The following is a 12,649-nucleotide window of genomic DNA, read 5'->3' as shown; positions in this document are numbered from 1 at the left end:
CAACATTGAAACAATTCGATAGCTGTTTATATTCCAGATATAGAAATTACTAAAAAGAAACCCACATTCTTCTGTTTTTTTTTTTTTTTTCCAAAGCTCTTTCTTGTACCCATCTGCTGAGCAATGTTGAATTCTTTTTTTTTCTTTGCCCTTCTCCTTTCTCTGCTTTGGGTAAGAATAGCTTCCACTTTTCTAAATCAAAGGACTTAACAAGCTAAACTGAGAGTAGCCTGTAGTTTAATATCATGGTTTGAAATAACCTCTTTAAAAAGTCTTCAAGTAAAAGTCTAAGTAATATTTTATTTGGCTTGATTTATATAGGTAGTTGTCCCGAATACTCCCTAATACCTTTGATTGTATAGACATATGTCGTGTTAATAGGATGATTTTTTTTCTTTAGTTGCCATCACACTGTAAATTTCACTCATTCTTTCATTCATTCAACAGACATTTATGGAATGCCAAACACTGTACTGGGCTCTGAGGACACAGAAGTGGGTAAGTAACATTGCCTCGTGCATTATAACTTCCACCATACTTTTGCACATATTATCTTAAATTTTATTACAGCCTTGGGAAATAGACTGGGTAAAAGGTGATATCTTGATTTGGTAGATATGAAAATGGAGGCCTAAAGGAATTGAGTGATTTATTCAGTGTCAGTAAGTTAGCATGAGCTAGTAACAGATGCCCGGTAATCTTACTCTAATCGTGTGCTTTGCCTGTTATGATAGACCACCATTCTGATAGCTGATGCCTAAGCTGATGAATGGATTATCTGTGGTTCATCTAATTCGGTCATTAAAATGCTAAACTGAATTTAGTCCTGTCTACTTGTTGTCACATGAGACAAGGTCATGACCACCAGAAGTCCTGAAGAGCAAATATAAAGGAATACGGTTGTGATTCATACAACTACAGGCATACTTGGGCCAGAACTGAAGTGTCACCGATTCCAGATGGTCCATTCCGTGATCTGCTGGTCGTCTTGTCCATGGCATAGCATGACATGGGCAAATTGGATGGATTGAGGCTTCCTATTCTATGTAAAAGCACTTAGCCATGCTCCAGGACCAGTTACCACACCAGCTCTACAGAGCATGTGGTGGAGCACACACCTGCCACGCATGCCTCTCCCTTCATGACTTGTCTAGTCCGGGAAAAATCTTCCCCTAAAGAGCCACTTGATTAACTCCTTCATTTCCTTCAAGCCTTTGTTCACATCCACCCTCTCCATGAGACCTATGCAGACTACTGTACCGAAAGCTCCCACCCCGCTACTCCTGCTTCTTCTTATCCTTATCTTTTTCTTTTTTTAAATTTTTTTTGCGGTACGCGGGCCTCTCACTGTTGTGGCCTCTCCCGTTGCAGAGCCCAGGCTCCGGACGCGCAGGCTCAGCGGCCATGGTTCATGGGCCCAGCCGCTCTGCGGCATGTGGGATCTTCCTGGACCGGGGCACGAACCTGTGTCCCCTGCATCGGCAGGCGGACTCTCAACCACTGCGCCACCAGGGAAGCCCTTATCCTTATCTTTTTCTATCTCCCTGGCATGTATCACTTTCTAAGTCACCATACAGTCCACAAGTGTATTATATTTATTGTTTGCTGCCTCTCTCCCTAATTAGAACACATGCTCATTTCGGGCAGGGATTTTTGTCTGTTTACTTAACTGATGGATCTCAAACATCTGGAAGAGCGCTTGATATACAGCAGGGGCTCAATACAGATGATTGACAGAATAACTCACAGAAGTGAAAATTTCTCAGCTATATAGATAACCAGGTTGGATAGTTTAAGTAAAATACCACCATCACCCCCCCAACATTATTGAAACATACTCTTCTTTTTTCTTTAAATTCCCTGAGCCCAAGATCAGTTCTTTCTGTTCTTGATGCCACTCAGCTCTGCCATAGCAATCTCCTCTAAATGACTCATTCTAAAATGTCCTTGTTTCTTGGTGAGTTTTTTCCACATCTTTTTCTTTTGGATTATTATTTTGATACCTGGGAAATCAAATTCTTGTAACTTGTGTTAAATATTTTTCTATTTCTTACGAAATGGTTTTAATCCACAAGTCCCAGACTCTTTCCATCTGTGATGAATATTGGTTCAGAAAAGAGAGTTGGTTCAATACATACAAGGGTCAGGCTCCAGTTGTGCCCCAAACCACTGACCCTGACCTCGAGCAAGCCCTTCAACCTCTATGATAAAATAAGGGGGTCGAGTGACATGATATCCACTCTGCTTCTCCACATTTACAGGATATTATAAACCATTTCTTTTCACGTTTCTCACCCTAAGATTTCTCTCCCTCCAAATTTCGTTAAGCCTTGAACACCTTTGGTGGTTGGCTTGAAATCTGCGTGCATCCTAGAGGACTATAGGTAAATTATTTTCTCCCCCAAGTCATCTGAATTGGCTTAAATCCCTCAAAATGACTTTCTCAAAGGAAACCAACATTCTAGGATTTGGAGGGGTGCAGTGGGGCTGTCCTTAAGCTAGGATTTGGAGGGGTGCAGTGGGGCTGTCCTTAAGCTAGGATGTGGAGGGGTGCAGTGGGGCTGTCCTTAAGCTAGGATTTGGAGGGGTGCAGTGGGGCTGTCCTTAAGCTAGGATTTGGAGGGGTGCAGTGGGGCTGTCCTTAAGCTAGGATTTGGAGGGGTGCAGTGGGATTGTCCTTAAGCTAGGATTTGGAGCGGTGCAGTGGGGCTGCCCTTAAGCTAGGATTTGGAGGGGTGCGGTGGGGCTGCCCTTAAGCTAGGATGTGGAGGGGTGCGGTGGGGCTGCCCTTAAGCTAGGATTCGGAGGGGTGCAGTGGGGCTGTCCTTAAGCTAGGATGTGGAGGGGTGCAGTGGGGCTGCCCTTAAGCTAGGATTCGGAGGGGTGCAGTGGGGCTGCCCTTAAGCTAGGATTTGGAGGGGTGCAGTGGGGCTGCCCTTAAGCTAGGATTTGGGGGGTGCGGTGGGGCTGCCCTTAAGCTGGGATGTGGAGGGGTGCGGTGGGGCTGCCCTTAAGCTAGGATGTGGAGGGGTGCAGTGGGGCTGCCCTTAAGCTAGGATTTGGGGGGGTGCAGTGGGGCTGCCCTTAAGCTGGGATGTGGAGGGGTGCAGTGGGGCTGCCCTTAAGCTGGGATTTGCAGCGGTGCAGTGGGGCTGCCCTTAAGCTGGGATGTGGAGGGGTGCGGTGGGGCTGCCCTTAAGCTGGGATGTGGGGGGGTGCGGTGGGGCTGCCCTTAAGCTGGGATGTGGGGGGGTGCGGTGGGGCTGCCCTTAAGCTGGGATGTGGGGGGGTGCGGTGGGGCTGTCCTTAAGCTAGGATTTGGAGGGGTGCGGTGGGGCTGCCCTTAAGCTAGGATTTGGAGGGGTGCAGTGGGGCTGTCCTTAAGCTAGGATTTGGAGGGGTGCGGTGGGGCTGTCCTTAAGCTAGGATTTGGAGGGGTGCGATGGGGCTGCCCTTAAGCTAGGATTTGGAGGGGTGCGGTGGGGCTGTCCTTAAGCTAGGATTTGGAGGGGTGCAGTGGGGCTGCCCTTAAGCTAGGATTTGCAGCGGTGCGGTGGGGCTGCCCTTAAGCTGGGATTTGCAGCGGTGCAGTGGGGCTGCCCTTAAGCTGGGATTTGCAGCGGTGCGGTGGGGCTGCCCTTAAGCTGGGATTTGCAGCGGTGCGGTGGGGCTGCCCTTAAGCTGGGATGTGCAGCGGTGCGGTGGGGCTGCCCTTAAGCTGGGATTTGCAGCGGTGCGGTGGGGCTGCCCTTAAGCTGGGATGTGCAGCGGTGCGGTGGGGCTGCCCTTAAGCTGGGATGTGCAGCGGTGCGGTGGGGCTGCCCTTAAGCTGGGATGTGGAGGGGTGCGGTGGGGCTGCCCTTAAGCTGGGATGTGCAGCGGTGCGGTGGGGCTGCCCTTAAGCTGGGATGTGCAGCGGTGCGGTGGGGCTGCCCTTAAGCTGGGATGTGCAGCGGTGCGGTGGGGCTGCCCTTAAGCTGGGATTCATTGTCATGGTGGTGTTTTGCCTGAACTGTTTCATCAGCCTGCAGAGGTAAATATCAGGCCGAACCATACGAAACATCACCCTTTTAAGTCAAAAATGGACTAAACTTCACATGGTGCACCCCACATGTACCTGTGTAGCACTGTTCATGATTTGGAAATAGTTTAAACTTTTAATCTTCAAGGAGAGGCGTCCTCTTAGTACACTGCCATTTCTCAGGGGCTGAATTTATAGAAAGGTTATTATTGCGAGTATAAGATACCGGGGCTTGGGCTTCCCTGGTGGCGCAGTGGTTGAGAGTCTGCCTGCCGATGCGGGGGACACGGGTTCGAGCCCTGGTCTGGGAAGATCCCACATGCCGCGGAGCAGCTAGGCCCGTGAGCCACAACTACTGAGCCTGCGCGTCTGGAGCCTGTGCTCCGCAACAAGAGAGGCCACGATAGTGAGAGGCCCGCGCACCGCGATGAAGAGTGGCCCCCGCTTGCCACGACTAGAGAAAGCCCTCGCACAGAAATGAAGACCCGACACAGCCCTAAATAAAAAAAAAAAAAAAAAAAAAAAAAAATACCAGGGCTCAAGAGACTATTGGTTTGGGGTGAAGCGCTATGTCTCCAGGTAGCAGTACATTGGGGTCATGGCATCGCTTCTCCTTTATGCTTCCCAACCGACGGAAAGTGCTGAATGCACAGATGGATAAATAAATGTCCATGCCTTCACCTGGCCCTGAACACCCCTCCTGGTTCCTCTGCATCGTGCTTTGAGAGAGTAAATAAATGCGCCCGGTTGTTACTAGGAACTGACAGGGCAAAAGGGTTTCCTGCACACTCATCAGATCCTGGCCCTTGCAGGAGTCAGCTTTCCCAGGCAGAGGATGTGTCCAAACACGTGTCTCCCTGTCCCCTTGGCCCTTTCCTTTTCCTTTGTTAGGGCAAATCTTTCCACGCAGCAAACTTCCTTTTTTTTGTGATTTTTGTTTTTCCTTTTTGTCAAGACCAGTCAGCAGGTCCTGCTTTAGGCAAAATTGTGAAGTGGGCAGTGTTTCTCTCTGGCTTCCCCCCTCTCCCTCCCTGTCAGCGGTCTCCCTCCCCCCAGTTCATTCATTCCATAATGTTTACTGGGCATTCACCATCCTCAGGGCACCTTTCTAATTAGGATGTTATTTCAAGATAACACCCTAGGGACTTCCCTGGTGGTCCAGTGGTTAAGACTGCCTTCCAGTGCAGGGGGTGTGGGTTCGATCCCTGGTTGGGGAGCTAAGATCCCACATGCCTCATGGCCAAAAAACCAAAACATAAAAAACAGAAGCAATATTGTAACAAATTCAATAAAGACTTAAAAAAAAAAAAGATAGCATCATAGTTCTTAATCAGGATTCATTACTAATCAACTATTAGTAGCTGTCCTATGGAAAGGGTACTATTGTTTTCTTTCTTTTACAAATCAAAAAGACAGAGACAAGTAGAGATCTTTAAGGAAGGCCGGCTACATAACTTGTAGGGTTTAGTGCAAAATGAAAATGCAGGGCCCTTTGCTAAAAAATTATCAAGAATTTTAAGGCAGAGACAGCCGGGCTGGGTAAAGAATTTTTGGAGAGCTAGAAAAGGCATATTGAGTAGGGCAGTCAGGGTAATCCTCACTGAAAAGGTGAAAGGTGAGAAAGAACTGAAAGTTGGTGAGGGAATTTGCTGAGTGAATAATCAAGAGAAATATTCCAGTTGGGGTACAGCAGGAGCAAAGGCCCTTAGGTGGACATGGTGGTGGGAGGTGGAAGGTAGAGGGCCTCTGTGAGGGTTCTGGGAAATATTGGAGGGTTCTGAGTAGAGGAGAGACATGATCTGGCTTCTGTTAGGAAACCATCATTCCAGCTGCTGTACTGAGAATGGACCTTGGAGGAGCAAGTGAGAAGGCTTCTCAACAGGCATTGCAATAAACCAAGCAAGAGATGATGGTGGCTTGAACCGTGGAGGAGCATGGAGGTGATGAGAAGGGGTCAGACTCTTGATATATTTCACAAGGAGGACCAAGAAGATTTGTCAATAGTTTGCATGGGGGGCAAATAAGAAAGAGAGGAGTCAAAGATGATTCCAACGCTTTTGGCCTGAGTAATTCAAAGAATAAAGTTGCTATCCTCTGGGATAGGAGGGTGTGAGTAAAGCAGGATTTTGTAGGGGATATTGAGGAATTCAGTTTTATGATACGTTGGAGATGGCTGTTAGATACCCAGATGGAGACGCCAAGCAGTAGTTGAAGAAATGAGTCTGGAGTTACGTAGACATTTGAGAGTCACCAGCCCTGTAAATTTTATTTAAGGCCTTGGGACAGGGTACATCACCAAAGGAGTGGGAGTAGGTAGAGAGTAGATCCCAGCTCCAGGGACACTGATATGAAGAGGTGCAAGAGAATGGGTCAGGCAAGAGGGAGTGCTCACCTGTGTCCAATAACGATGAGAGGTGGAGAGGACTGATGCTGTCTCTGGACTTAGCCACATGGAGGCTTTGAGTGAACTTGTCAAGAGCAATTTCAGTGAAGAGGTAGGGAAGAAGACTTGGATGGAATAGGTTTAAGAAAGAGTGAGAGGAGAGAAATAGGATTTTTTTTAAATTGGGTTCTGCAGCAAATGGATTTTTTAAAAATTGGGTTCTGCAGCAAATGGGGAGCAAAGGAATAAAGCAGTAACTGGTGAGGGTGGAAATGAGTCAAGGAAAGATTTTTGGAAGATGTGAGAAATAACCGCATTTTTGTATGCTCGTGGGAATGTTCCAGCAGGGAAGGAAAATGGGATGATGATCATGATTAATTTCAATATTGAAAAACCATCCCTATCTGTATCATACTAAATTCACTACCTGGTGTTACTGTGATGCATAGATACTGAACTGGTGGTTACTTCTGGCCTCTAGGCTTCTGATGGAAGCTTTCAAATGTTAACCAACTATCCCTTGTGTTTGTATTCCAGATGAAAGGGAGATAAGTTTTAAAAAGGCTCTGTGAAAAGAGTCTAGTATACACACACACACACCCCCCCCCACATTGTCTGTCCTAAGTAACAATGTGACACCCATAAACCGGTGGTTTATGCCCTAACTCCACCCATCTCTCACTTTAACGTTCCCACCCCCCCACATTCCTCACTGGAGCCCCAGCCTAGGGTTGGTCCTCGAGATGTGTAGTCTTCAGTGGCTGGGGTGGTCTGTGCAGTTCTTCAGGACATCTTGCCCCCTTGCACTTTGCTGGAGCGAATACCTTTGTTGGGAATAGGGGGGGATGTGGAGCTGTCATAGACTCTTAGACAAGACCCCAAAACCATTTGAAATAGATCTTTCCCAACTTCTTACTCCAAGATGAGGAAATCACCAAACTGTCATACATTCTCCAGGGTTTAAATGTTAGCTCTCCCATTTATGAGCTGTGTAATCTTGGACGAGCCACGTAACTGTTAGGATTCTTGAGCTCCTCAAGAGCTCAAACCTTGAGTCCCTTCTGGTTTTGACTTATTGTTCTAGCTTCTCTGAGTCTTCCTGGAGATCTGCACCAGAAAGTTTTTCTTCTTTCATTTTTCTTTTGCCTCTCTCTAGTTGAGGACCAGTGACCTAAGAAAAATACAATTCGAGGGTACATAAGTTAAAAGGGAATTCATTTTCTTTTCTTTTTCTTATTGTGGTAAATATACATAACATGTAATTTACCATGTTAGCCATTCTTAAGTGTACAGTTCAGTGGCGTTAAGTATGTTCCCACTGTTGTGTAGACATAACCGTTATTCATCTCCAGAACTTTTCCATCATCCCAAAACAAAACTCCATACCCTTTAACTACTAACTCCCCATTTCCCGCCTCCCCTCAGCCCCTGGCAGCCACCATTCTACTACCTGTCCCTGTGAATTTGACTACTATTCCAGGTGCCGAATATAAGTGGAACCATGATATTTGTCCTTTCGCGTCTGGCTTATTTCACTTAGCAGAATGTCTTCAAGGTTCATCCATATTGAATCGTGTGTCAGAGTTTCCTTCCTTTTTAAAGCTGAATAGTATTCCGCTGTATATGTATCCACGTTTTGTTGACCCATTCATCCTTCGATGGGCACGTGGGTTGATTCCACCTGTGGGCTATTGTGAATAATGCCACTGTGGAAATGGTTGTACAAATACCCGTTTGAGTCTCTGCTTTCAATTCTTTTGGGTCTAGACCTTTCAACCCAAATAAAGAGGTAAACTGGGGCAAGCTCAAATGAGCAGAAATTGAGTTTTTTTCAGGAATTGCAGAGGAATTGCAGTTTGGGAAACGCATGCCGTATAAGCCACAGGTGAGTCATTGAGGGTTTGAGGTGGGTTGTATCAATATTTACGAGCAAGTAGTGCAAAGAGCGGGGAGTCCAGCCAGAGTCCAATCAGCGAGTTCACTGGCTTGAGGATGGGGAGGGATTCATGGCGGACGTTTATTGGTCAGGAGATAAGTCTCCGTCTTCTGTGAATCAGGCGTTTATGGAAAATCAGTCTCAGGTGGTAAGTTTCATTCTTCCCAGGGCGCATGCCTGAGGGCCTCCATTTCCTGTCCTCCGGGTCCATTTTAGATTGAAATCCTCTCACGTTCCCGAGAGTGGAGTTGCCGGTGTCCGTTCATAAACTTGGGAGCTTCCCAGGTAAAATCTGAAACCGGCCCCTGTGCGCTGAAGGCTAGGAGAGACCCAAGAAAGAGGCAGATGGTTCCAGATTGGTAAGTGCAGTTTTAACAAGCTAAGGGACTTACTTACGAGGCTTGTCACGGGGGCTGCAAGATGAGCAGATCTCCGCGCCCGCCTGCCAGAATCGTAAAAGTTTATATAGAGGCTTTAACAGGGTTCAGTCACTTATACTGTCCAGATGGTCTCGACAACCCCTTGCTATCTCAAGGCTGTGTCCTTGGGGCAGCTACTAGTTCAGGGAAGGCAAGCGGAACGCACATTCCAAGGACAGGGGAGGGGTGAAGAGCTTCCGATGCCAGGGTCAGTCGGTGGTCAGTGTCCTCTCCGTGACCTCCTCCAGCAGCTGGCTCATCTGGTAGTTCTGTTTAATTTTTCGAGGAGCTACTATATGTTTTCCACAGCGCCAGTAGCATTTTATATTCCCAGGAAGAGTGACCAAGTGTTTCAGTTTCTCTGTATCCTTGCCAACACTTGTTATTTTAATTTTTTTCCTAGAAAACATCCTAATGGATGTGAAGTGGTATCTCACTGTGATTTTGATTTGCATTTCCTTAAAGATCCATGAAGTTGAACATCTCTTTATGTGCTTATGGAACATGTGTGTGTCTTCTTTAGAGAAATGTCTATTTGAGTCCTTTACTTTGAAATTAGGTTGTTTGTTTTTTGTTGTTGAGTTGTAGTCTTTTATATATTCTGGATATTAATCCCTTATCATGTATATAACTTATAAATATTTTCTCCCAGTTCCATGAGTTGTCTTTTCACTCTGTTGGTAGTGTCCCTTAATGTACAAATCGCTTTTAGTTTTGATGAAGTCCAATTTGTCTATCTTTTTTCTTCTGTTGATTCTGCTTTTGTGTCATGTCCAACAAATCATTGCCAAATCAATGTCATGAAACTTTTCCCCTATGACATTTTTAGAAGCTTTTTATAATTTTAGCCCTTACATTCTCATAATCCGGTGTATGCTTGTGTCTTTGATGTAAAAAAAAGTTTCACTAAAGCTGTTTCTTAAAGAACAGGAATATTATATTTTCTTCAATAAATAATTGATTAAAACATTGCAGTTGGATATGGCCAACAATCAAGGGAGCAAAACAATGAAACCTCAAGAGGGTAAAAAGTGTGAGACAGTGAGGGAGGAAGACAGCAGGAGAAGAATGTGCAGAAGGAAAAACAGGGAGAAGAAACCTCAGGCAGTTGAAAAAGCAAAGATCTGATTTTTTAATCCTATTCTTAAAAGAATACACCTACTGCCAGCCTTTGTTATAATACACTGTATATTTGTATAATGATTACCTAAATTTTGTATGCATTGAGGTTATTAAAAAATTATAATAAAAAAATCACTTACCGCATGCTTTGGGATGCAGATTAGGTAAAAAACAAGTTAAAAAAAATCTCATGTCGTTTAGTCATGGCTCATTTTGTGGTCCTTTGTGGTCCTGCTCTAAAGGCATATGAGCCACCCCCTGATAGTCCACAGACTATCCGAAACAGTCCAAAAAGGACAGTCAATGGGATTTTAGCAAAAAGAAACACAAAATTTATATTTTCTTCCGTGTCCTGTAGATTTAATAAAAATAATGGAAGGAGTTGTATCAGCAGACGCAGGGCAAGCAATCTCTTGAAGTAAGAGCCCGCAAAAACCTGGACAGGGTGGCAGGCAGAGGTGAACTGCACAGACCTCAAGCTCCTTTCCTTCTCGCTTCCCTTCCCGCACACGAGGAATTAGCAAGAGACCGACTTGGTCCTGTCGCAGGATGGGCTGCCTGATTCTAAATGTGTCGTGTGCCCTTTTCTGTCGAGAGAGAGGTGCCGCTTGGAATCACTGAGGGCAATTTCCCTTCCAAATGCACAACACCTCGGAGCCATGGAGGATGGTCTCCTCAGAAAGGAGGCGTAATGCAACCAATTTGAAAAAATGAAGCCTTGAGGAGGATGCTAGAAGGAATCCTGATTCTGGGAGTCTGGGGTTGGCTGATGTTCTAGAAGGCGGCTCAGCATGTGGACTGAAAGAGCCGATCCCTAAAAGTGGTCGCCCTGGGAGTGCCACAGGCCCGCTTGCTGCGCTTGGCACGGGGATCAGGGTGGACTTCCTTGGGGAGTCAGTTCAGGACAGCCTGCGCAGGTACCAGGACCCTCGCAAGCTACGGCAGCGAGGACCTATAGCATCTGTTTTTAACAGTGGCCCCGTGTGGCGAAAAGGGGCCATGACAGGTCCTGAGGTTCCAATTTTCTCCCAGCCTGGGCGTGGGAGCCACGTGAGCCCCGCTTTTGGACTGTACAGTTCCTTGGGGTTCGCGGATTATGGGGAGATGGGGTGGGGAGGAATCTTCTAGAAAGAGATGCTAAATTTCATGTCAAGTAAGTTTCATGGGGCCTTGACAGGTGATTTGAGAAAATAAACAGTTGCCTCTGGTTCATGGAGCACCTCAAGTCCCTTACTTTTTTTTTTTTTAAACATTTTATCATAAAATATAAATTTTCAGACATATGAGATTAAAGAGTATGATGAACCCTCACGTACCCTTAAACCAGTTCCAACAATTATTAACATTTGCTAATGTTGTTAATACCTATCTTCCGTATATTTATGTCCCTTACATTTTAATAGCGTGAAAGTGGCATTTTGGACTGTGTACTTGGGTCCCCTCCTGCCACCTTCCAAGGGAGGATTTTCAGTCCCAATAGATGGAAAATACAGTTTTGCGTCTTGGACAGTTTTGGCTTGTGGGTATCACTAGTTGCTAGTATATGACACCTGGAAGGTCCCAAAAGTCCATTTCATGCAGGCTGAGCTCGTGGATCTGTTTTGGGTAGTAAAAGAATTTTCCCCCCACAATCCATGCCCATTAAGATAGTAGGAGAGGCAGGGGTGGAGAGGAGAGGGCTGTGGAGGGAAAGAGAGGAGAGACTGGGGAAGCATCAAGTAGCTGAAAAGGTGATGGAGTCTTGGAAGTGTCGTCAGTGGGAGCAACAGAGGTCTGGCACAGCACTGCATAATAATGACAAGTATTTCTATAGTCTTACTCAGTGTTATGCTCTATTCTCAGCATTTACCTGTGATCTCACGAATCTTCAACAATCCTATGCCACAGGTACTATTATTATTCCTCATTTATCAGTGAGGAAACTGAGGGACCAAGATGTCATGTGCCCAAGGGCAAGCTTGGGGTTCAAATCCAGGCAGTTTAGCTACAGATTCTGAACTCTTAACCTCTTTCTGCTGCCTCTTTGCCATCAATAGAACTGAGAGGAGAGGAGGGTGGAGTTTGATAGCCAACAGTAATGGTATAACTTAGATAATTTTAGTAGCCAGTGAAAGAAAACCCAAGTCAAACTGGCTTAAACCAAAAAGGAATGTATATCTACTGTATAGCACAGGGAACCCTGCTCAGTATTCTGTAATAACCTAAATGGGAAAAGAATTTGAAAAAGAACGGATGCATGGGGACTTCCCTGGCAGTCCAGTGGTTAAGACTCTGCTCTTCCAATGCGGGGGGCACGAGTTTGATCCCTGGTCAGGGAACTAAGATCCCACATGCCTCGTGGTGTGGCCAAAAATTAAAAAAAAAGAAAAGAAAAGAAAAGAAAGGAAAAGAATAGTTGCATGTATATGTATAACTGAATCACTTCGCTGTACACCTGAAACTAACACGACATTGTTAATCAACTATGCTCCAATATAAAATTAAAAAAAAAAAAAAAGAATGTATTGGTTCTCAATAGTGAAAACTCCCGAGATAGGCTTGGCTCAGGCATCGCTTGATTCGGGATTCGAATGATGACTTACGATCCTTGTCTCAGCTCTGCTTTTCCAGGCTAGCCCTATTCCCAGATTGCTTAATAGTCCCAGGATTTCAGGCACCCTCCCCCCACTCCCACCCAATCAATGGGAAAAGAGAATATCTTTTCTCCAGAATTCTCATAAACCTATCTTCACACATCATTGGCTCTGATTAAGTTAAATGCATCTGTG

General features: G+C 45.7%; 1 long non-coding RNA gene across 1 annotated transcript in view; it reads left to right on the top strand.

Annotated features, from left to right (window-relative positions):
• Nucleotides 1–444: 444 nt before the first annotated feature.
• Nucleotides 445–12,649, top strand: part of LOC309968714 — a 133,083-nt gene continuing 120,878 nt past the window's right edge. The window contains exon 1 of the long non-coding RNA XR_014326592.1: nucleotides 445–498. This is a non-coding gene — a long non-coding RNA (uncharacterized lncRNA). The remainder of the gene's footprint in view (nucleotides 499–12,649) is intronic.

This window comes from Leucopleurus acutus (genome assembly GCF_964270905.1).
Source record: "Leucopleurus acutus genome assembly, chromosome: 11".
In the NCBI taxonomy this organism is placed as follows: Eukaryota; Metazoa; Chordata; class Mammalia; order Artiodactyla; family Delphinidae; genus Leucopleurus; species Leucopleurus acutus.
This window is presented reverse-complemented; position numbering and strand designations above follow the sequence as displayed.